The 22567-nt window shown below is 46.3% G+C and overlaps 1 pseudogene; it reads left to right on the forward strand.

The window, feature by feature from the left end:
- The first annotated feature begins 408 nt into the window (after window positions 1–408).
- LOC147416487 (uncharacterized) lies at window positions 409–1709 on the forward strand (annotated as a pseudogene).
- The last annotated feature ends 20858 nt before the right edge of the window (window positions 1710–22567 follow it).

Here is a 22567-nt window from a genome sequence, read left to right on the forward strand (position 1 = left end):
ACTTAGGACCCGGTGGTATGTTTGAAGAAAATAGTGCAAAGATCAACGAAGGATACCATGGCAGCTCGAAGCTATGGCCCTATTTTCACAGGTGAGGAGGATCTAGTCAAATGGATTGCAAACTTTGAATTATACATGCTATCATTGTGGATTCCTAATGAAGACAACAAGATGGACACTATTCCATTTGTGTTAGGTGGCATGGAAAAAGCATGGTTCGTTACATTGCAGGGTGAGCCGCGACATGCATGGCCGGCTCTATGGACCAGTTTCTTACAACATTTTTGAAAGGAAGTATCACCTATCGATGTGGACGCAAAGCTAAAAGCTCTCAGACAAGATGTAAGTGAAGAATTTATTGTTTTTCTTAATCGGTTTGAAGAATGTTGGGCAGAATTAGCCACATCAATGCAATTGGCCAACGGTGACTATTTCAAGATGGACAAATTTATGTCATGCCTATATCCCAAGGTACGAGAAAAGGTGGATTTTGAAAGCCCCGAGAACTACAACGGTGCTGTAGCAATTTCTCGAGCAAAGAGTAGGAAGATCAAGAAGAAGATCAAACAAGGTATGATGGGATATGAGCAGCAACCAAGCCCTCAAGGCGAGGTTCGTGCAGAGGATCAAGCAAATCGTGGAGTGGCACCTATTCCTCAACACTGGGTACGTATTGTTCAAGATTTATCGGAACACATGCAAGAGCTTTGCTTGAGTGTGATGGACAAAGGGCAGCAAAGAGCGGGCAGAGGAAGAGCTAGGCAGTTGCTTGGCCGTTGCTATAATTGCGGCGAAGAAGGACACTACGCATCGGATTGCCCGCATCCACCAAGGGAAAGAGGAGGTATGTACCCACTGTTTGGAAGAGGGAGAGGAGAAGGGCAATTCAACGGGCAAAGAGATCAGCAATCTAACAATCTTGCGCCTCCCGCTCCTCAAGGTAATGAAGAAGTTCATCGTGTTAACATAATTGGAGTAGATGAGCAAGTAGTGGAAGTTTTGTCCAACAAGAGGGCACGTGAAGGAAGAGAGACGGAGACAGAGCGGGAGACTAGAGCTCGCAAAGGCAAAGGGAAAATCGGCGAAGATAGAGAGCAGGCAGAGACGAGCAAAAATAAGGAGGCATAAAATCAAGCAATCCGACTACCAGCTTGGAAGGATCATCACGAATATGTGAGTGATGTCAAGAACCAAAAGGCTAATATTACTTTCGGTCAATTGCTTGCCTTAAATCCTAAATTGAGACGTCAATGGTCTACTAGTGCTAGCACTAGGCTTCCACGGGATAAAACAAGAGTGCATAATGTGGGGAATCTAGCATTAATCGTTTGGTGTCCAGCGGATGTGCTCCAGTTGTTGATGCTCTTATTGAAAAGAAGATGCAGGTACAAGCATACATCGATGGAGGGGCCCAAGTGTGCGTCGTGACCGAATCCGCCATGAAGGATGCAGGAGTTAAAGCAATGGGAAGATCTAATGTGCGAATGAGGATGGCCAACCATACGAAGGCCAGATTTTTGGGCATAGCACAAGATGTGAAGGTAAAGGTTATGGATGTTGAATTCCTTATTTATTTTTTTGTTATGAAAGCTGGAGACAATGATTACCCTATCATATTGGGTAGACCATGGCTTCTTGCAATGGGGGCCAAGCAGGATTGGGAAAAGGGATATTTATTTTATTTGATAAAGATAATGATAGACAGGTGATGCTTGATCTACGGACGAGGGAGAGTTGCTCTCATCCATGGCGAAGGATGAGGGAGATGATTCTACAACAAGCTATGAATACGAAACGGAGTCAACCTATGATGAAGGCTACACAGATACAGAAGAGGGAAAGAGTGATGACGATCTCCTCCATGTTGATGCTGATCTCTTTGGGGTTACTATCGATAACTCTATTCCAAAAGAAGGTATGCAAGCTCAAGTTTCCCTATTGATGCCCAAGAGGTAAGAGGTATGCTAGGAGAAGACTTACCAAAGCAAGAGAAGGAAAGTTATGTGCATCCTATCCTAATTTGCTTGCCACTGAGTATAAAGATTTACGAGGTGCCAAGGAAGTCGAACACAGGATCATACTCAAGGAGGGGCATAAACCAAAGGTGCAAAAGCTAAGGAGGTTAGGGGAAATTCAACAAGAGGCTCTCTAGCAGGAAATCAACAAGCTATTTGATGCAGGTATTATCTATCCTGCGCAAGAATCTGAATGGGTCTCCCAGTTTTCATAAAACCTAAGAAGAACGGAAAATGGCGAGTGTGTGTTGATTATAAGCCTTTAAATGTTGCTACCAAGCGGAACTATTATCCTTTACCCTTTCAGGATGAAATTTTAAATCAGGTTGCAGGTCACGAAAGGTACTCTATTATGGACGGTGGAGAGGGGGAATAGGGAACACACCAAACACACAAAATATTTTCCTCTCTATAGCCTAGGGATTCCACAGCACCCCTAACCTCTCAATAAACACCTTCAAATTGGCTAATTTGCACCAACAACTCCACTTTAGCATACAAAACAACTATCTCACACCTTGCAAAAAAACACCTCACAACACAAATGCACCCACACTGCTCAACTCACCCTTTCCGACTCACAAAAACACTCCTAATGTGCCCTCTTGGTAGCACCTTTCGAGCTGCAGGCAAATCCTCTGCAAGCAATGGCTAATACACGAAGAGTGAGAGAAAAGGAAGGGAATGGGGAGAAGCAACACAAGAGATTGGGGAAAATAAGTGGTTTATTGCATAGGGAGTAGTACAATCAAGTATGCAGCTTCAATGGCAAGCTTAGCAACACACAAGCTTCAAGCTTCCACTCACACATTCAGGCAAAAAAGCCCATATTGGTCCAAAGACCCCCAAAAATGAACATAAACCTCCTTTTATAAGGGTGTCTCTAGGAGGCCCAAAAAAAAGAAAAAATGGGTGAGTTTCCCCTCCCGTGGCCTTCACTTAGCTTCTTTTAGAATTTGATTGCATTGCCAACACTTGGCATAGTTCATTTTTGGAAAGAATTCCATGGTGTACACATTGGTCCTTTGCCCCTTCCATTTGGCCGCCTGGAGCTCCCCTTGGGCCTTTGAGTGCCCTTGCCCGCTCTTTAACTCCCACGTCATCACCTCTTTGTAGTGAGACCCCTCCCCTGTCGAGGCAATAGCGATGTTGCTATTGGGGGGGGGGGGGGGGGGGGGGGGGGGGGGGGGGGGGGGGTACACCCTATCCTCAAGAAATTTGACCCTTAACGGGCGTGGGCACATCCCCTTACGGGCTACCACATCATCACCGAAATTCCCCACGCAGGCACCCGTGCCGCCCCGCCTTGCTGGCCACCAAAATCGCCACCAAGTCCGCGCGCGCAGCGCCTGCGTCCAACCGCCATCGCCATGGGAGGGAGAGCTCCCCTCTCTCTCCCCTCTGTGTGCTAATGAGGGCTCACGCCCTGGAATATATACCGTGGCCCCCAGGGTTCCCCTTGTGCATGTGGGATATTCGCAAGACATGTGGCAGCTGCTCAAGCAAAAGCCCTTGGGCTCTCCAAAAACCCTCCAAGAAAATACCTCATATTGAAAAAAAGCTCTTTTTTTTTGGCCTCCTTCTCCAGACTCCCATTCTCTACTCCAAGGTTGGACTGCCAAGCTGTAACAACCTATTGAAACTTCATCTTCCTGGCTCCAACCGCATTTTCTGTCTCTGCATTTTGATTCCTCGGCACCCTCGAACCAAGGCTTTGAAAAAATGAAAAAATCATCTGCAACCAACTTTGGGCAAAGGCACCCCTATTTCCGACTGCTGTAACTTCTTGCTCCGGACTCCGTTTGACATGCAGTCACTTCTTGCTAGCTCCGTATGATGCACACCCTTGCTCCAGAACTTTGTCGGTGCACAAAAGATACCAGATGGCACATTCTCCAATGCGGCCAAGTGGGCTCAGACCCGGCCCCTGGAAAAACTTCAATTGATCATATCTTGCAAACCATGGCTCCGATTCGCAATCCGAAAAGACGGGTAGGCTCCATGAATTGAGCTCTACACATCTATACCTAAATTTCCACTTGGATCACCTGTCCCAAGCTGCCTGTCCAGCAAGAATTTGCAAACCGCTAAAACTTAACCTTCAATAACTTGGACTCCGTAGCTTGGTTTGATGAGCCATTTGGATGTGCTCCTTCAGCACTTCAAGCTCTTCATTCCTGGACCCAAAATCTGTACTTTGCATATCCTTCACCCGCTACCCAAATTAGCCCCTCATGGAGCATTTCTTGGCCTATAAGCCGCATCATGCATACACTTCCGCTGCTACTTGCCATCCATGATTTTCCCAGCTGCTCCAGTCCTTTGCCATGCCTCTGCTTGCCTGCACACATCTGACCATGCCACCTTCTAGAGTCGACACACTTTGGATGCACCATCATTTCCAACCCCCTGTTGAGCATTTATGCTCAACCAAATAAAAGCTTTATTCTCTTTGTAACTACAAAGCCTCACACACACTATGAGAAAACTAAAACCATATGTACATAGTTTTATTGCATCCTATTGCCAAACCTTCAAGTGGGTTGCCCCACCCCTACATTACATAGCTTCCACCTGGATCAAACACCTACCTTTGATATCTTTCACCCATCTGTAACTGCTCACAAGAGTGTCGTACCCCAACACCTAGACCACCATGTGTGTAGACTGCCCATAGCCTACCTTCCGCACTCCTTTGGAACCTGTCTACTCCATACCAAGCATATTATCATAAAAAAAACATGTACCTGAGACCAAGCTACAACACATGTCTGACCCTCCCTCCCAACCAAATAAAGTGGAGGCCTTGAGCGTATACCCCTGTACCTCCTGAACTAGTCTCCATAGAGCTGTATCTACCATCTTTTTCATCAACCATAATCCACATACCTTCACTGGAAGCAAAGCCACTATTTGAGATTCTCCTTTCTCCTTGCATTGGAATCTCCTCCGTCTTTGGCATCACAACCTCCTCTTTGGCCGCACACTCCATTCCAGCATCATCGAGCCTTTCCTTGTCAACCGTCCCTTCAAGGTCGACCAACACCATCTGCTCATCAACTTCAACCAACTGCTCTTCAATCACCTCTTCTACCGCTGCATTATGCTCCTCAAGGAAAAGAGAAACTCATTCTCTACCGCATCCATCTCAAGTTCCTCCATAGAGACGGCCGCTTTATCTCTCTTGGCAAAATTCTACACATGTTGCACCACCATGGCACATTCTACCGCCACTTTCATCAGCACAGCCATTAGCATGGCACCAGACACTACCTTCACTTGCATATCATCATCTGTAGGTCTAGACCGCTCCACTTGGATTTCATCAAGCATCTCGGCTTGCTCTGTTCCCTGCTCTTCTTGCACATGTGCTATTACCATATCATCGAACATATAAGAGGGCATCTTTACCTTTACCAGTTCGGGTTCATCAGATTCCGTCTCCTCGTCATGGGATGTGGACTCATCGGTACTATTCTTCTTGCTTGTCTCCCAGCTAATCGAGCTTGTATCATCATCGGCATCGGCATCATATACCAACTCCATATCAGCATCTGCATCCGCTTGCTGCTCCACAAAAGCTTGACCATCTTCATCGCTTTGCAAACTTTCTTCATCGGATTCTGAACCCTCGGTATCTGCATCTCGATTGCATTCTGCTACTTTTTCGTGCAAACTCTCCACAAGAATATGCTTTACCCCTTCAATCCGTACTGGAACCTCCACATCCGCTACCACTTTTGCATCTTGGTTCACCTCGACATGGAGCTTACCCTCGTTGACAAGCTCTTCCACCCTCGGCACATGCACATCACAAACTGGAAACCTCCAAGGAACATAACCAATAGTAGGTCTTATCTCCACAGGCCTTGCATTTTGCACAACTGGAATCACCTTTGGTTGGACCCAAGAGCACTTTGCTACCTCCACAACAACAGGCATATAATCTGCTAGCTTTAACACTCCCAACTCCAACTTCCGCTTCACCCTTTTGCTCTTTATCTTTGCCAGATAGATCATGTCTTCATAGGTATCTGTGTCGTCTTCGACCTTTTCTCTAATCCTCGGATGCAAGTCTCTAACAACTTTGACAGCTTCAAAGATTGATTGCTTTTGACCCCAGTAGCAATATCTAACTGTTTCCAACAAGCTTCAAACTGCTCAATGAAAATAGAGAAATCTTTACTTACATCCTGGTGTACCGCCTTCAGCCTTGCACCGGCTTTTTTTGCCGTAATCACCTCTTGAAAGCGCTCCAGAAACTAACTCTGCAACCTTTGCCATGATTCTCGATCACTGCTCTTTAAGCCATCAAACCACACCTTGGCTCGTCCTCGCATCAACAATGGCACCGTCTGTAACCTTTTTGAATCCGTCGACATACGCATCGACAGCAACCATAATTCGAAATCAGCTAACCAATTCTCGGGATCTTCAATGCCCGTAAATATGGGGCCAAAACCTAGCTTCACCATCTCTGTCATCTTAGAACTCGACCATCAAACATCTCGACCATCAGCCAACCGCTTCGTCGGGCTAAAAAACACCAATTTCAACCGCAAATTGGAGCATCAGATAGCTCCTCCGTTTGGTCAGCTTCAATTACCTGTTCTTCAAGCACCTTTTCTACCGCTGCATTATGCTCCTCCAAGGAAAAGAGCAACTCGTTCTCTACTGCATCCACCTTGACTTCCTTCATAGACACAGCCTCTTTATCTCTCTTGACAAAATTTTGCACATGTTGAACCACCATGGCACATTCCATCGCTACTTTCATCAGCACAAACATTAGCATGGCACCACACACTACCTTTACCTGCATATCATCATCTGTAGGCCTAGACGCACTACTTGGCTTTCATCAAGCACCTCGGCCTGCTCTATTCCCTGCTCTTCTTGCACATGTGCTATTACCATATCATCAAACATATAAGAGGCATCTTTACCTTTACCAATTCGGGTTCATCAGATTCCGTCTCCTCGTCATAGGATGTATACTCATCCGTATTTTTCTCCTCGCTTGTCTCCCAGCTAATCGATCTTATATCATCATCGGCATCAGCATCATATACCGACTTCGTATCAGCATCTGCATTCAATTGCTGCTCCACAAAAGCTTGACCATCTTCACCGCTTTGTAAACTTTTTCCATCAACTTCTGAACCCTCGGTATCTGCATCTCGATCATTCTGCTACCTTTTCATGCAAACTTTCAACAAGAACATGCTTTACCTCTTCAATCCGTACCGTAACCTCCACATTCGTTACCCCTTTTTCATCTTGGTTCACCTCGACATGGAGCTTACCCTCATTGACAAGCTCTTCCACCCTCGGCACATGCACATCACAAACTGGAAACCTCCAAGGAACATAATCAATAGTAGGTCTTACCTCCACAGGCCTTGCATTTTGCACAACTGGAATCACCTTTGGTTGGACCCAAGAGCACTTCGCTACCTCCGCAACAACATGCACATAATATGCTGGCTTGAACACTCCCAACTCCAACTTTGGATTCACCTTTGTGCTCTTTATCTTTGCTAGATAGACCATTTCTTCATAGGTATCTGCGCCATCTTCGACCTTTTCTCTAATCCTCGGATGCAAGCACTCTAATAGCTTTGACAACTTCAAAGATTGATTGCTTTTGACCCGAGGAGCAATCTCTAACTGCTTCCAACAAGCTTCAAACTTCTCAATGAAAATAGAGAAATCCATACTTACATCCTGGTGTACCGCCTTCAGCCTTGCGCCAGCTTTTTCTGTCGTAATCACCTCTCAAAACTGCTCCAAAAACTGACTTTGCAACCTTTGCCATGATTCTCGATCATTGCTCTTTAAACCATCGAGCCACACCTTGGCTCCCCCTCGCATCAACAGCGGCACCGTCTGTAACTTTTTTGCATCCGTCGACATATGCATCGACAACAACCATAATTCAAAATCTACTAACCAATCCTCGGGATCTTCAACGCCGTAAATATGAGGCCAAAACCTGGCTCCACCATCTCCGTCAGCTTCAAACCCGACCATTAAACGGCTCGACCATCTGCCAACCACTTCGTCGGCTAGAAAACACCAATTTCAACCGCAAATTGGAGCATCAGATAGCTCCTCAGTGGGGGCACCAGAAGATGGAGAGGGGGAATAGGGAACACACCAGTACACAAAATATTTGCCTCTCTATAGCCCAGGGATTCCACAGCACCCTTAACCTCTCAATAACACCTTCAAATTGGCTAATTTGCATTAACAACTCCACCTTAGCATACAAAACAACTACCTCACACCTTGCAAAAAACACCCCACAACACAAATGCACCCACACTACTCAACTCACCCTTTCCGACTCACAAACACTCCTAATCTGCCCTCTTGGTAGCACCTTTCGAGCTGCAGGCAAACCCTCTGCAAGCAATGCCCAATACATGAAGAGCGAGAGAAAAGGAGGGGAATGGGGAGAAGCAACACAAGAGATTGGGGCAAACAAGTGGTATTATTGCATAGGGAGTAGTACAATCAAGTATGCAGCTTCAATGGCAAGCTTAGCAACACACAAGCTTCAAGCTTCCACTCACACACTCAAGCAAAAAAGCCCACATTGGTCCAAAGACCCCCAAAAAATGAACATAAACCTCCTTTTATAAGGGTGTCTCTAGGAGGCCCAAAAAAGAAAAAATGGGTGAGTTTTCCCTCCCGTGGCCTTCACTTAGAGCTTCTTTTAGAATTTGATTGCATTGCCAACACTTGGCATAGTTCATTTTTGGAAAGAATTCCATGGTGTACACATTGGTCCTTTGCCCCTTCCATTTGGCCGCCCGGAGCTCCCCTTGGGCCTTTGAGTTCCCTTGCCTTCTCTTTAACTCCCCCGTCATCACTCTTTGTAGCGAGACCCCTCCCTGTCGAGGCAATAGTGATGTGGCTATTGGGGGGGGGGGGGGCGGCGGGGTACACCCCTATCCTCAAAAATTTGACCCTTAACGGGCGTGGGCACATTCCCTTACGGGGACCACATCATCACCGAAATTCCCCACGCAGGCACCCGTGCCGCCCCGCCTTGCTGGCCACCAAAATCGCCACCAAGTCCGCGCGCGCAGCGCCTGCGTCCACCGCCATCGCCATGGGAGGGAGAGCTCCCCTCTCTCTCCTCTCTTGTGTGCTAATGAGGGCTCATGCCTTGGATATTTACCGCGGCCCCAGGGGTTCCCTTGTGCATGTGGGATATTCGCAGGACATGTGGCAACTGTTCAAGCAAAAGCCCTTGGGCTCTCCAAAAACCCTCCAAGAAAATACCTCATATTGATAAAAAGCTCATGTTGTTTTTGGCCTCCTTTTCTAGACTCCCATTCTCTGCTCCAAGGTTGGACTGCCAAGCCGTAACAACCTACTAAAACTCCATCTTCCCGGCTCCAACCCCATTTTTTGTCTCTGCATTTTGATTCCTCGGCACCCTCGAACCAAGGCTTTCAAAAAATGAAAAAATCATCTGCAACCAACTTTGCGCAAAGGCACCCCACTTTTCGACTGCTGTAACTTCTTGCTCCGGACTTCGTTTGACATGCAATCATTCCTGCTAGCTCCGTATGATGCACACCCTTGCTCCAGAACTTTGTCAGTGCACAAAAGATGCCAGATGGCACATTCTCCAATGCGGCCAAGTGGACTCAAACCGGCCCCGAAAAAACTTCAATTGATCATATCTTGCAAACCATGGCTCCGATTCGCAATCCGAAAAAAAGGTAGGCTCCATGAATTGAGATCTACACATCTATACCTCAATTTCACTTGGATCACCTGTCCCAACTTCCCTGTCCGGCAAGAATCTGCAAACGCTAAAACTTTAACCTTCAATAACTTGGACTACGTATCTCGGTTTGATGAGTCGTCTGGATCTGCTCCTTCAACACTTCAAGCTCTTCATTCCTCGACCCAAAAGCTGTACTTTGCATCCCTTCACCTGCAAACCCAAATAGCCCTCATGGAGCCTTTCTTGGCCAATAATCCGCATCATGCATACACTTCCGTTGCTACCTGCCATCCATGATTTTCCTAGCTGCTCCAGTCCTTTGCCATGCCTCTGCTTGCCTGTACACATCTGCCCATGCCACCTTCTAGAGTCGACACACTTTGGCTCCACCAATGGCTTCTCTATATACTTCCAGATAGGCATTGCACTTGAAGACCAGTTAAAAACCACTTTCATTTCGCCATGGGGCTGTTTTGCTTACCGCAGAATGCCCTTCGGCTTGGTGAATGCTTATGCAATTTTCAAGATTGGATGAATAAAGTGTTTGGTCCCTACCTTGGTAAGTTTATCAGAGTTTCATGGATGACATAGGGTGTTACAGCTCTAGGAATGATCATTTGTCAAAGTTAAAGTTTGTTTTCATCAACTGGATGAAGCGGTGGTCAATTGAATCCCAAAAAGTGTAAGTAAGCTCACCTCGAGCTCACTTGAGCTCGAGGTTGAGCTTACTTACACTTTTTGGGATTCAATTGACACCGCTTCATCCAGTTGATGAAAACATAACTTTAACTTTGACAAATGATCATTCCTAGAGCTGTAACACCCTATGTCATCCATGAAAACTCTGATAAACTTACCAAGGTAGGGACCAAACACTTCTTTATTCATCCAATCTTGAAAAGTTGCATAAGCATTCACCAAGCCGAAGGGCATTCTGCGGTAAGCAAAACAGCCCCATGGCGAAATGAAAGTGGTTTTTAACTGGTCTTCAAGTGCAATGCCTATCTGGAAGTATATAGAGAAGCCATTGGTGGAGCCAAAGTGTGTCGACTCTAGAAGGTGGCATGGGCAGATGTGTACAGGCAAGCAGAGGCATGGCAAAGGACTGGAGCAGCTAGGAAAATCATGGGATGGCAGGTAGCAACGGAAGTGTATGCATGATGCGGATTATTGGCCAAGAAAGGCTCCATGAGGGGCTAATTTGGGTTGCAGGTGAAGGAGATGCAAAGTACAGCTTTTGGGTCGAGGAATGAAGAGCTTGAAGTGTTGAAGGAGCAGATCCAGACGACTCATCAAACCGAGATACGTAGTCCAAGTTATTGAAGGTTAAAGTTTTAGCGGTTTGCAGATTCTTGCCGGACAGGGAAGTTGGGGACAGGTGATCCAAGTGGAAATTGAGGTATAGATGTGTAGATCTCAATTCATGGAGCCTACCCTTTTTTTCGGATTGCGAATCGGAGCCATGGTTTGCAAGATATGATCAATTGAAGTTTTTTCGGGGGCCGGGTTTGAGTCCACTTGGCCGCATTGGAGAATGTGCCATCTGGCATCTTTTGTGCACTGACAAAGTTCTGGAGCAAGGGTGTGCATCATACGGAGCTAGCAGGAATTGATTGCATGTCAAACGAAGTCCGGAGCAAGAAGTTACAGCAGTCGAAAAGTGGGGTGCCTTTGCGCAAAGTTGGTTGCAGATGATTTTTTCATTTTTTGAAAGCCTTGGTTCGAGGGTGCCGAGGAATCAAAATGCAGAGACAAAAAATGGGGTTGGAGCCGGGAAGATGGAGTTTTAGTAGGTTGTTACGGCTTGGCAGTCCAACCTTGGAGCAGAGAGATGGGAGTCTAGAAAAGGAGGCCAAAAACAACATGAGCTTTTTATCAATATGAGGTATTTTCTTGGAGGGTTTTTGGAGAGCCCAAGGGCTTTTGCTTGAACAGTTGCCACATGTCCTGCGAATATCCCACATGCACAAGGGGAACCCTGGGGGCCGCGGTATATATTCCAAGGCATGAGCCCTCATTAGCACACAAGAGAGGAGAGAGAGGGAGCTCTCCCTCCCATGGCGATGGCGGTTGGACGCAGGCGCTGCGCGCGCGGACTTGGTGGCGATTTTGGTGGCCAGCAAGGCGGGGCGGCACGGGTGCCTGCGTGGGGAATTTCGGTGATGATGTGGTAGCCCGTAAGGGGATGTGCCCACGCCCGTTAAGGGTCAAATTTTTTGAGGATAGGGGTGTACCCCGCCGCCCCCCCCCCCCCCAATAGCCACATCACTATTGCCTCGACAGGGGAGGGGTCTCGCTACAAAGAGGTGATGACGGGGGAGTTAAAGAGAAGGCAAGGGAACTCAAAGGCCCAAGGGGAGCTCCGGGCGGCCAAATGGAAGGGGCAAAGGACCAATGTGTACACCATGGAATTCTTTCCAAAAATGAACTATGCCAAGTGTTGGCAATGCAATCAAATTCTAAAAGAAGCTCTAAGTGAAGGCCACGGGAGGGGAAACTCACCCATTTTTTCTTTTTTTGGGCCTCCTAGAGACACCCTTATAAAAGGAGGTTTATGTTCATTTTTTGGGGGTCTTTGGACCAATGTGGGCTTTTTTGCTTGAGTGTGTGAGTGGAAGCTTGAAGCTTGTGTGTTGCTAAGCTTGCCATTGAAGCTGCATACTTGATTGTACTACTCCCTATGCAATAATACCACTTGTTTGCCCCAATCTCTTGTGTTGCTTCTCCCCATTCCCCTCCTTTTCTCTCGCTCTTCATGTATTGGGCATTGCTTGCAGAGGGTTTGCCTGCAGCTCGAAAGGTGCTACCAAGAGGGCAGATTAGGAGTGTTTGTGAGTCGGAAAGGGTGAGTTGAGTAGTGTGGGTGCATTTGTGTTGTGGGGTGTTTTTTGCAAGGTGTGAGGTAGTTGTTTTGTATGCTAAGGTGGAGTTGTTAATGCAAATTAGCCAATTTGAAGGTGTTATTTGAGAGGTTAAGGGTGCTGTGGAATCCCTGGGCTATAGAGAGGCAAATATTTTGTGTACTGGGTGTGTTCCCTATTCCCCTCTCCATCTTCTGGTGCCCCCACTGAGGAGCTATCTGATGCTCCAATTTGCGGTTGAAATTGGTGTTTTCTAGCCGACGAAGTGGTTGGCAGATGGTCGAGCCGTTTAATGGTCGGGTTTGAAGCTGACGGAGATGGTGGAGCCAGGTTTTGGCCTCATATTTACGGGCGTTGAAGATCCCGAGGATTGGTTAGTAGATTTTGAATTATGGTTGTTGTCGATGCATATGTCGACGGATGCAAAAAAGTTACAGACGGTGCCGCTGTTGATGCGAGGGGGAGCCAAGGTGTGGCTCGATGGTTTAAAGAGCAATGATCGAGAATCATGGCAAAGGTTGCAAAGTCAGTTTTTGGAGCAGTTTTGAGAGGTGATTACGACAGAAAAAGCTGGCGCAAGGCTGAAGGCGGTACACCAGGATGTAAGTATGGATTTCTCTATTTTCATTGAGAAGTTTGAAGCTTGTTGGAAGCAGTTAGAGATTGCTCCTCGGGTCAAAAGCAATCAATCTTTGAAGTTGTCAAAGCTATTAGAGTGCTTGCATCCGAGGATTAGAGAAAAGGTCGAAGATGGCGCAGATACCTATGAAGAAATGGTCTATCTAGCAAAGATAAAGAGCACAAAGGTGAATCCAAAGTTGGAGTTGGGAGTGTTCAAGCCAGCATATTATGTGCATGTTGTTGCGGAGGTAGCGAAGTGCTCTTGGGTCCAACCAAAGGTGATTCCAGTTGTGCAAAATGCAAGGCCTGTGGAGGTAAGACCTACTATTGATTATGTTCCTTGGAGGTTTCCAGTTTGTGATGTGCATGTGCCGAGGGTGGAAGAGCTTGTCAATGAGGGTAAGCTCCATGTCGAGGTGAACCAAGATGAAAAGGGGTAACGAATGTGGAGGTTACGGTACGGATTGAAGAGGTAAAGCATGTTCTTGTTGAAAGTTTGCATGAAAAGGTAGCAGAATGATCGAGATGCAGATACCGAGGGTTCAGAAGTTGATGGAAAAAGTTTACAAAGCGGTGAAGATGGTCAAGCTTTTGTGGAGCAGCAATTGAATGCAGATGCTGATACGAAGTCGGTATATGATGCTGATGCCGATGATGATATAAGATCGATTAGCTGGGAGACAAGCGAGGAGAAAAATACGGATGAGTATACATCCTATGACGAGGAGACGGAATCTGATGAACCCGAATTGGTAAAGGTAAAGATGCCCTCTTATATGTTTGATGATATGGTAATAGCACATGTGCAAGAAGAGCAGGGAATAGAGCAGGCGAGGTGCTTGATGAAAGCCAAGTAGTGCGTCTAGGCCTACAGATGATGATATGCAGGTAAAGGTAGTGTGTGGTGCCATGCTAATGTTTGTGCTGATGAAAGTAGCGATGGAATGTGCCATGGTGGTTCAACATGTGCAAAATTTTGTCAAGAGAGATAAAGAGGCTGTGTCTATGAAGGAAGTCAAGGTGGATGCAGTAGAGAACGAGTTGCTCTTTTCCTTGGAGGAGCATAATGCAGCGGTAGAAAAGGTGCTTGAAGAACAGGTAATTGAAGCTGACCAAACGGAGGAGCTATCTGATGCTCCAATTTGCGGTTGAAATTGGTGTTTTTTAGCCCGACGAAGCGGTTGGCTGATGGTCGAGATGTTTGATGGTCGAGTTCTAAGATGACAGAGATGGTGAAGCTAGGTTTTGGCCCCATATTTACGGGCATTGAAGATCCCGAGAATTGGTTAGCTGATTTCGAATTATGGTTGCTGTCGATGCGTATGTCGACGGATTCAAAAAGGTTACAGACGGTGCCATTGTTGATGCGAGGACGAGCCAAGGTGTGGTTTGATGGCTTAAAGAGCAGTGATCGAGAATCATGGCAAAGGTTGCAGAGTTAGTTTCTGGAGCGCTTTCAAGAGGTGATTACGGCAAAAAAAGCCGGTGCAAGGCTGAAGGCGGTACACCAGGATGTAAGTAAAGATTTCTCTATTTTCATTGAGCAGTTTGAAGCTTGTTGGAAACAGTTAGATATTGCTACTGGGGTCAAAAGCAATCAATCTTTGAAGCTGTCAAAGTTGTTAGAGACTTGCATCCGAGGATTAGAGAAAAGGTCGAAGACGACACAGATACCTATGAAGACATGATCTATCTGGCAAAGATAAAGAGCAAAAGGGTGAAGCGGAAGTTGGAGTTGGGAGTGTTAAAGCTAGCAGATTATATGCCTGTTGTTGTGGAGGTAGCAAAGTGCTCTTGGGTCCAACCAAAGGTGATTCCAGTTGTGCAAAATGCAAGGCCTGTGGAGATAAGACCTACTATTGGTTATGTTCCTTGGAGGTTTCCAGTTTGTGATGTGCATGTGCCGAGGGTGGAAGAGCTTGTCAACGAGGGTAAGCTCCATGTCGAGGTGAACCAAGATGCAAAAGTGGTAGCGGATGTGGAGGTTCCAGTACGGATTGAAGGGGTAAAGCATATTCTTGTGGAGAGTTTGCACGAAAAAGTAGCAGAATGCAATCGAGATGCAGATACCGAGGGTTCAGAATCCGATGAAGAAAGTTTGCAAAGCGATGAAGATGGTCAAGCTTTTGTGGAGCAGCAAGCGGATGCAGATGCTGATATGGAGTTGGTATATGATGCCGATGCCGATGATGATACAAGCTCGATTAGCTGGGAGACAAGCAAGAAGAATAGTACCGATGAGTCCACATCCCATGACGAGGAGACGGAATCTGATGAACCCGAACTGGTAAAGGTAAAGATGCCCTCTTATATGTTCGATGATATGGTAATAGCACATGTGCAAGAAGAGCAGGGAACAGAGCAAGCCGAGATGCTTGATGAAATCCAAGTGGAGCGGTCTAGACCTACAGATGATGATATGCAAGTGAAGGTAGTGTCTGGTGCCATGCTAATGGCTGTGCTGATGAAAGTGGCGGTAGAATGTGCCATGGTGGTGCAACATGTGTAGAATTTTGCCAAGAGAGATAAAGCGGCCGTCTCTATGGAGGAACTTGAGATGGATGCGGTAGAGAATGAGTTTCTCTTTTCCTTGGAGGAGCATAATGCAGCGGTAGAAGAGGTGATTGAAGAGCAGTTGGTTGAAGTTGATGAGCAGATGGTGTTGGTCGACCTTGAAGGGACGGTTGACAAGGAAAGGCTCGATGATGCTGGAATGGAGTGTGCGGCCAAAGAGGAGGTTGTGATGCCAAAGACGGAGGAGATTCCAATGCAAGGAGAAAGGAGAATCTCAAATAGTGGCTTTGCTTCCAGTGAAGGTATGTGGATTATGGTTGATGAAAAAGATGGTAGATACAGCTCTATGGAGACTAGTTCAGGAGGTACAGGGGTATACGCTCAAGGCCTCCACTTTATTTGGTTGGGAGGGAGGGTCAGACATGTGTTGTAGCTTGGTCTCAGGTACATGTTTTTTTTATGATAATATGCTTGGTATGGAGTAGACAGGTTCCAAAGGAGTGCGGAAGGTAGGCTATGGGCAGTCTACACACATGGTGGTCTAGGTGTTGGGGTACGACACTCTTGTGAGCAGTTACAGATGGGTGAAAGATATCAAAGGTAGGTGTTTGATCCAGGTGGAAGCTATGTAATGTAGGGGGTGGGGCAACCCACTTGAAGGTTTGGCAATAGGATGCAATAAAACTATGTACATATGGTTTTAGTTTTCTCATAGTGTGTGTGAGGCTTTGTAGTTACAAAGAGAATAAAGCTTTTATTTGGTTGAGCATAAATGCTCAACAGGGGGGTTGGAAATGATGGTGCATCCAAAGTGTGTCGACTCTAGAAGGTGGCATGGTCAGATGTGTGCAGGCAAGCAGAGGCATGGCAAAGGACTGGAGCAGCTGGGAAAATCATGGGATGGCAAGTAGCAGCGGAAGTGTATGCATGATGCGGCTTATAGGCCAAGAAATGCTCCATGAGGGGCTAATTTGGGTAGCGGGTGAAGGATATGCAAAGTACAGATTTTGGGTCCAGGAATGAAGAGCTTGAAGTGCTGAAGGAGCACATCCAAATGGCTCATCAAACCAAGCTACGGAGTCCAAGTTATTGAAGGTTAAGTTTTAGCGGTTTGCAAATTCTTGCTGGACAGGGCAGCTTGGGACAGGTGATCCAAGTGGAAATTTAGGTATAGATGTGTAGAGCTCAATTCATGGAGCCTACCCGTCTTTTCGGATTGCGAATCGGAGCCATGGTTTGCAAGATATGATCAATTGAAGTTTTTCCAGGGGCCGGGTCTGAGCCCACTTGGCCGCATTGGAGAATGTGCCATCTGGTATCTTTTGTGCACCGACAAAGTTCTGGAGCAAGGGTGTGCATCATACGGAGCTAGCAAGAAGTGACTGCATGTCAAACGGAGTCCGGAGCAAGAAGTTACAGCAGTCGGAAATAGGGGTGCCTTTGCCCAAAGTTGGTTGCAGATGATTTTTCATTTTTTCAAAGCCTTGGTTCGAGGGTGCCGAGGAATCAAAATGCAGAGACAGAAAATGCGGTTGGAGCCAGGAAGATGAAGTTTCAATAGGTTGTTACAGCTTGGCAGTCCAACCTTGGAGTAGAGAATGGGAGTCTGGAGAAGGAGGCCAAAAAAAAAGAGCTTTTTTTCAATATGAGGTATTTTCTTGGAGGGTTTTGGAGAGCCCAAGGGCTTTTGCTTGAGCAGCTGCCACATGTCTTGCGAATATCCCACATGCACAAGGGGAACCCTGGGGGCCACGGTATATATTCCAGGGCGTGAGCCCTCATTAGCACACAAGAGGGGAGAGAGAGGGGAGCTCTCCCTCCCATGGCGATGGCGGTTGGACGCAGGCGCTGCGCGCGCGGACTTGGTGGCGATTTTGGTGGCCAGCAAGGCGGGGCGGCACGGGTGCCTGCGTGGGGAATTTCGGTGATGATGTGGTAGCCCGTAAGGGGATGTGCCCACGCCCGTTAAGGGTCAAATTTCTTGAGGAGAGGGGTGTACCCCCCCCCCCCCCCCCCCCCCCCCCCCCCCCCCCCCCCCTCCAATAGCAACATCGCTATTGCCTCGACAGGGGAGGGGTCTCACTACAAAGAGGTGATGACGTGGGAGTTAAAGAGCGGGCAAGGGCACTCAAAGGCCCAAGGGGAGCTCCAGGCGGCCAAATGGAAGGGGCAAAGGACCAATGTGTACACCATGGAATTCTTTCCAAAAATGAACTATGCCAAGTGTTGGCAATGCAATCAAATTCTAAAAGAAGCTCTAAGTGAAGGCCACGGGAGGGGAAACTCACCCATTTTTTCTTTTTTTTGGGCCTCCTAGAGACACCCTTATAAAAGGAGGTTTATGTTCATTTTTTGGGGGTCTTTGGACCAATATGGGCTTTTTTGCCTAACCTGAATGTGTGAGTGGAAGCTTGAAGCTTGTGTGTTGCTAAGCTTGCCATTGAAGCTGCATACTTGATTGTACTACTCCCTATGCAATAAACCACTTATTTTCCCCAATCTCTTGTGTTGCTTCTCCCCATTCCCTTCCTTTTCTCTCACTCTTCGTGTATTAGCCATTGCTTGCAGAGGATTTGCCTGCAGCTCGAAAGGTGCTACCAAGAGGGCACATTAGGAGTGTTTTTGTGAGTCGGAAAGGGTGAGTTGAGCAGTGTGGGTGCATTTGTGTTGTGAGGTGTTTTTTTGCAAGGTGTGAGATAGTTGTTTTGTATGCTAAAGTGGAGTTGTTGGTGCAAATTAGCCAATTTGAAGGTGTTATTTGAGAGGTTAGGGGTGCTGTGGAATCCCTAGGCTATAGAGAGGAAAATATTTTGTGTGTTGGGTGTGTTCCCTATTCCCCCTCTCCACCGTCCATAATAGAGTACCTTTCGTGACCTGCAACCTGATTTAAAATTTCATCCTGAAAGGGTAAAGGATAATAGTTCCGCTTGGTAGCAACATTTAAAGGCTTATAATCAACACACACTCGCCATTTTCCGTTCTTCTTAGGTTTTATGAAAACTGGGGAGACCCATTCAGATTCTTGCGCAGGATAGATAATACCTGCATCAAATAGCTTGTTGATTTCCTGCTAGAGAGCTCTTGTTGAATTTCCCCTAACCTCCTTAGCTTTTGCACCTTTGGTTTATGCCCCTCCTTGAGTATGATCCTGTGTTCGACTTCCTTGGCACCTCGTAAATCTTTATACTCAGTGGCAAGCAAATTAGGATAGGATGCACATAACTTTCCTTCTCTTGCTTTGGTAAGTCTTCTCCTAGCATACCTCTTACCTCTTGGGCATCAATAGGGGAAACTTGAGCTTGCATACCTTCTTTTGGAATAGAGTTATCGATAGTAACCCCAAAGAGATCAGCATCAACATGGAGGAGATCGTCATCACTCTTCCCTCTTCTGTATCTGTGTAGCCTTCATCATAGGTTGACTCCGTTTCGTATTCATAGCTTGTTGTAGAATCATCTCCCTCATCCTTCGCCATGGGATGAGAGCAACTCTCCCTCGTCCGTAGATCAAGCATCACCTGTCTATCATTATCTTTATCAAATAAAATAAATATCCCTTTTCCCAATCCTGCTTGGCCCCCATTGCAAGAAGCCATGGTCTACCCAATATGATAGGGTAATCATTGTCTCCAGCTTTCATAACAAAAAATAAATAAGGAATTCAACATCCATAACCTTTACCTTCACATCTTGTGCTATGCCCAAAAATCTGGCCTTCGTATGGTTGGCCATCCTCATTCGCACATTAGATCTTCCCATTGCTTTAACTCCTGCATCCTTCATGGCGGATTCGGTCACGACGCACACTTGGGCCCCTCCATCGATGTATGCTTGTACCTGCATCTTCTTTTCAATAAGAGCATCAACAACTGGAAGCACATCCGCTGGACACCAAACGATTAATGCTAGATTCCCCACATTATGCACTCTTGTTTTATCCCGTGGAAGCCTAGTGCTAGCACTAGTAGACCATTGACGTCTCAATTTAGGATTTAAGGCAAGCAATTGACCGAAAGTAATATTAGCCTTTTGGTTCTTGACATCACTCACATATTCGTGATGATCCTTCCAAGCTGGTAGTCGGATTGCTTGATTTTATGCCTCCTTATTTTGCTCGTCTCTGCCTGCTCTCTATCTTCGCCGATTTTCCCTTTGCCTTTGCGAGCTCTAGTCTCCGCTCTGTCTCCGTCTCTTCCTTCACGTGCCCTCTTGTTGGACAAAACTTCCACTACTTGCTCATCTACTCCAATTATGTTAACACGATGAACTTCTTCATTACCTTGAGGAGCGGGAGGCGCAAGATTGTTAGATTGCTGATCTCTTTGCCCGTTGAATTGCCCTTCTCCTCTCCTCTTCCAAACAGTGGGTACATACCTCCTCTTTCCCTTGGTGGATGCGGGCAATCCGATGCGTAGTGTCCTTCTTCGCCGCAATTATAGCAACGGCCAAGCAACTGCCTAGCTCTTCCTCTGCCCGCTCTTTGCTGCCCTTTGTCCATCACACTCAAGCAAAGCTCTTGCATGTGTTCCGATAAATCTTGAACAATACGTACCCAGTGTTGAGGAATAGGTGCCACTCCACGATTTGCTTGATCCTCTGCACGAACCTCGCCTTGAGGGCTTGGTTGCTGCTCATATCCCATCATACCTTGTTTGATCTTCTTCTTGATCTTCCTACTCTTTGCTCGAGAAATTGCTACAGCACCGTTGTAGTTCTCGGGGCTTTCAAAATCCACCTTTTCTCGTACCTTGGGATATAGGCATGACATAAATTTGTCCATCTTGAAATAGTCACCGTTGGCCAATTGCATTGATGTGGCTAATTCTGCCCAACATTCTTCAAACCGATTAAGAAAAACAATAAATTCTTCACTTACATCTTGTCTGAGAGCTTTTAGCTTTGCGTCCACATCGATAGGTGATACTTCCTTTCAAAAATGTTGTAAGAAACTGGTCCATAGAGCCGGCCATGCATGTCGCGGCTCACCCTGCAATGTAACGAACCATGCTTTTTCCATGCCACCTAACACAAATGGAATAGTGTCCATCTTGTTGTCTTCATTAGGAATCCACAATGATAGCATGTATAATTCAAAGTTTGCAATCCATTTGACTAGATCCTCCTCACCTGTGAAAATAGGGCCATAGCTTCGAGCTGCCATGGTATCCTTCGGTTGATCTTTGCACTATTTTCTTCAAAGCTACCACGGGTCCTAAGTGGGGGCACCACTGATGGAATGGGGAAGAAGAAAACCCGCACAACACGTTGTAGACTTGCCTCTTTATAGCTTAGCAGATACCCAACTATGCGTGTATGTCGCACGTGTCAATGCAAGGAACTTGTCGATACACCGTGTGCGAGCCACAAATGGCTCCAAGCACACAACAAGACTAAACTAGTAAGCTCAAAGAAGGCGATGGTGTGTCACTCACCGCTCTATGCTTGCTTCGTGGAGGATTCCTCGCCGCGAAGAAGAATGAGACGCCGCTACGCCGCACTCAACCGCTTCACCGCCGTCGTGCCTTCGTAATGCTCGATCGCCCACTCACTCCCTCTCTCTCCCTCTCACTCTCTCACTCTCTCTCTCTCTCTCTCTCTCTCTCTCTCTCACACACACACACACAAACACACACACAAAGAGATGATGAAGAAGAAGAAGGAGATGGAGCAAGAGCACTCTTCAATTGCACAAATGAGAGAATGAGTGAATTTTAGGTTTAGTTGACTTTTATATGAGCTCGTCCCATTCACACTTGGGCGCCATGCTTAGCCAACTAATCCCTTGAATGTTCCAGTTAGAGTGCGCCTCTCATCGGCGATCACTCTTACCCTTTTCCTATTGGACCGACAAGCCCGGTACCTGACTCTACCAAATAAATAATACAATGTCCACCGTAGGTTACAACGTCCGTCGTAGGTGATAGGGTGTCCGTGAGCCGTGAGGGTTAACATGCCCCCTTCTTGATGTAGATTCCGTCCTCAGAAGCTATTGAGTTGAAGCTCGTTCGTCGAGGTGGAAGAGCATTTGAGATCAATGTCCTTGGCCTTCTTCAGTCACTGCAAAATCAAACAACATTGGCACAGTAATTGCATTCTCATAAGCGATTAAAAAGCATATGCAGTTTTAGGCAGAAAAATTGATTGGTAACAGAATTTTAAACAATTTATCAGCAATAAACATTAAATTGCAATGTAATCAAATGCATAAACAGATGTGAAGGTAAAAAATTAAACAAGTATGGGGTCGCTAATTTAACGGTCGAAAGGTACTAAAGATCGACTATTAATACCATGGGTAAGCTTCTTAATTTTCTCTGGTCAATTAAGTTGTTTAATCGCGAGAGCCAAGTATTTCATGTTCGAGGGCTGACTAGAGGCTATACTTAGAAGACCTTGTAGTTAAGCTACGATAAAAGGAATTTCTCATGAAATCATCGCCTGACTGATTACCTTTTCTTTGACCCCCAAAGTCTTTTCACAGTGATTCAATTTTGATGTGTGTGCTTATTTTGTATGCCTTGGGTTTTTTGCTTTTCAAGGAAAAGCACCCACACTGGGCACCTCTAGGGCTCTAGTACCATAGGCGATACATGTGAGTGAAGTACCAAATCAAGCTGAAATTTCTCTTCCAGCTTAAGATTTTACAATGTGGCACTTTGATTTTTTGTTTGTTCATTTTCAGCATTTTAATTTTGTAACTTTGGGGGGTCATATAACACTGATACACCTCCCCAAGCTCATCACACAAGTAAACTCCCTTTATAATACTTAAGCTAAAGGTCAATAGGGTCTAAGCCCACTAGAAAGCCC

Source organism: Adiantum capillus-veneris, unplaced genomic scaffold (assembly GCF_014529385.1).
Source record: "Adiantum capillus-veneris isolate H3 unplaced genomic scaffold, ASM1452938v2 Hic_scaffold_920, whole genome shotgun sequence".
NCBI classification, from domain to species: Eukaryota; Viridiplantae; Streptophyta; class Polypodiopsida; order Polypodiales; family Pteridaceae; genus Adiantum; species Adiantum capillus-veneris.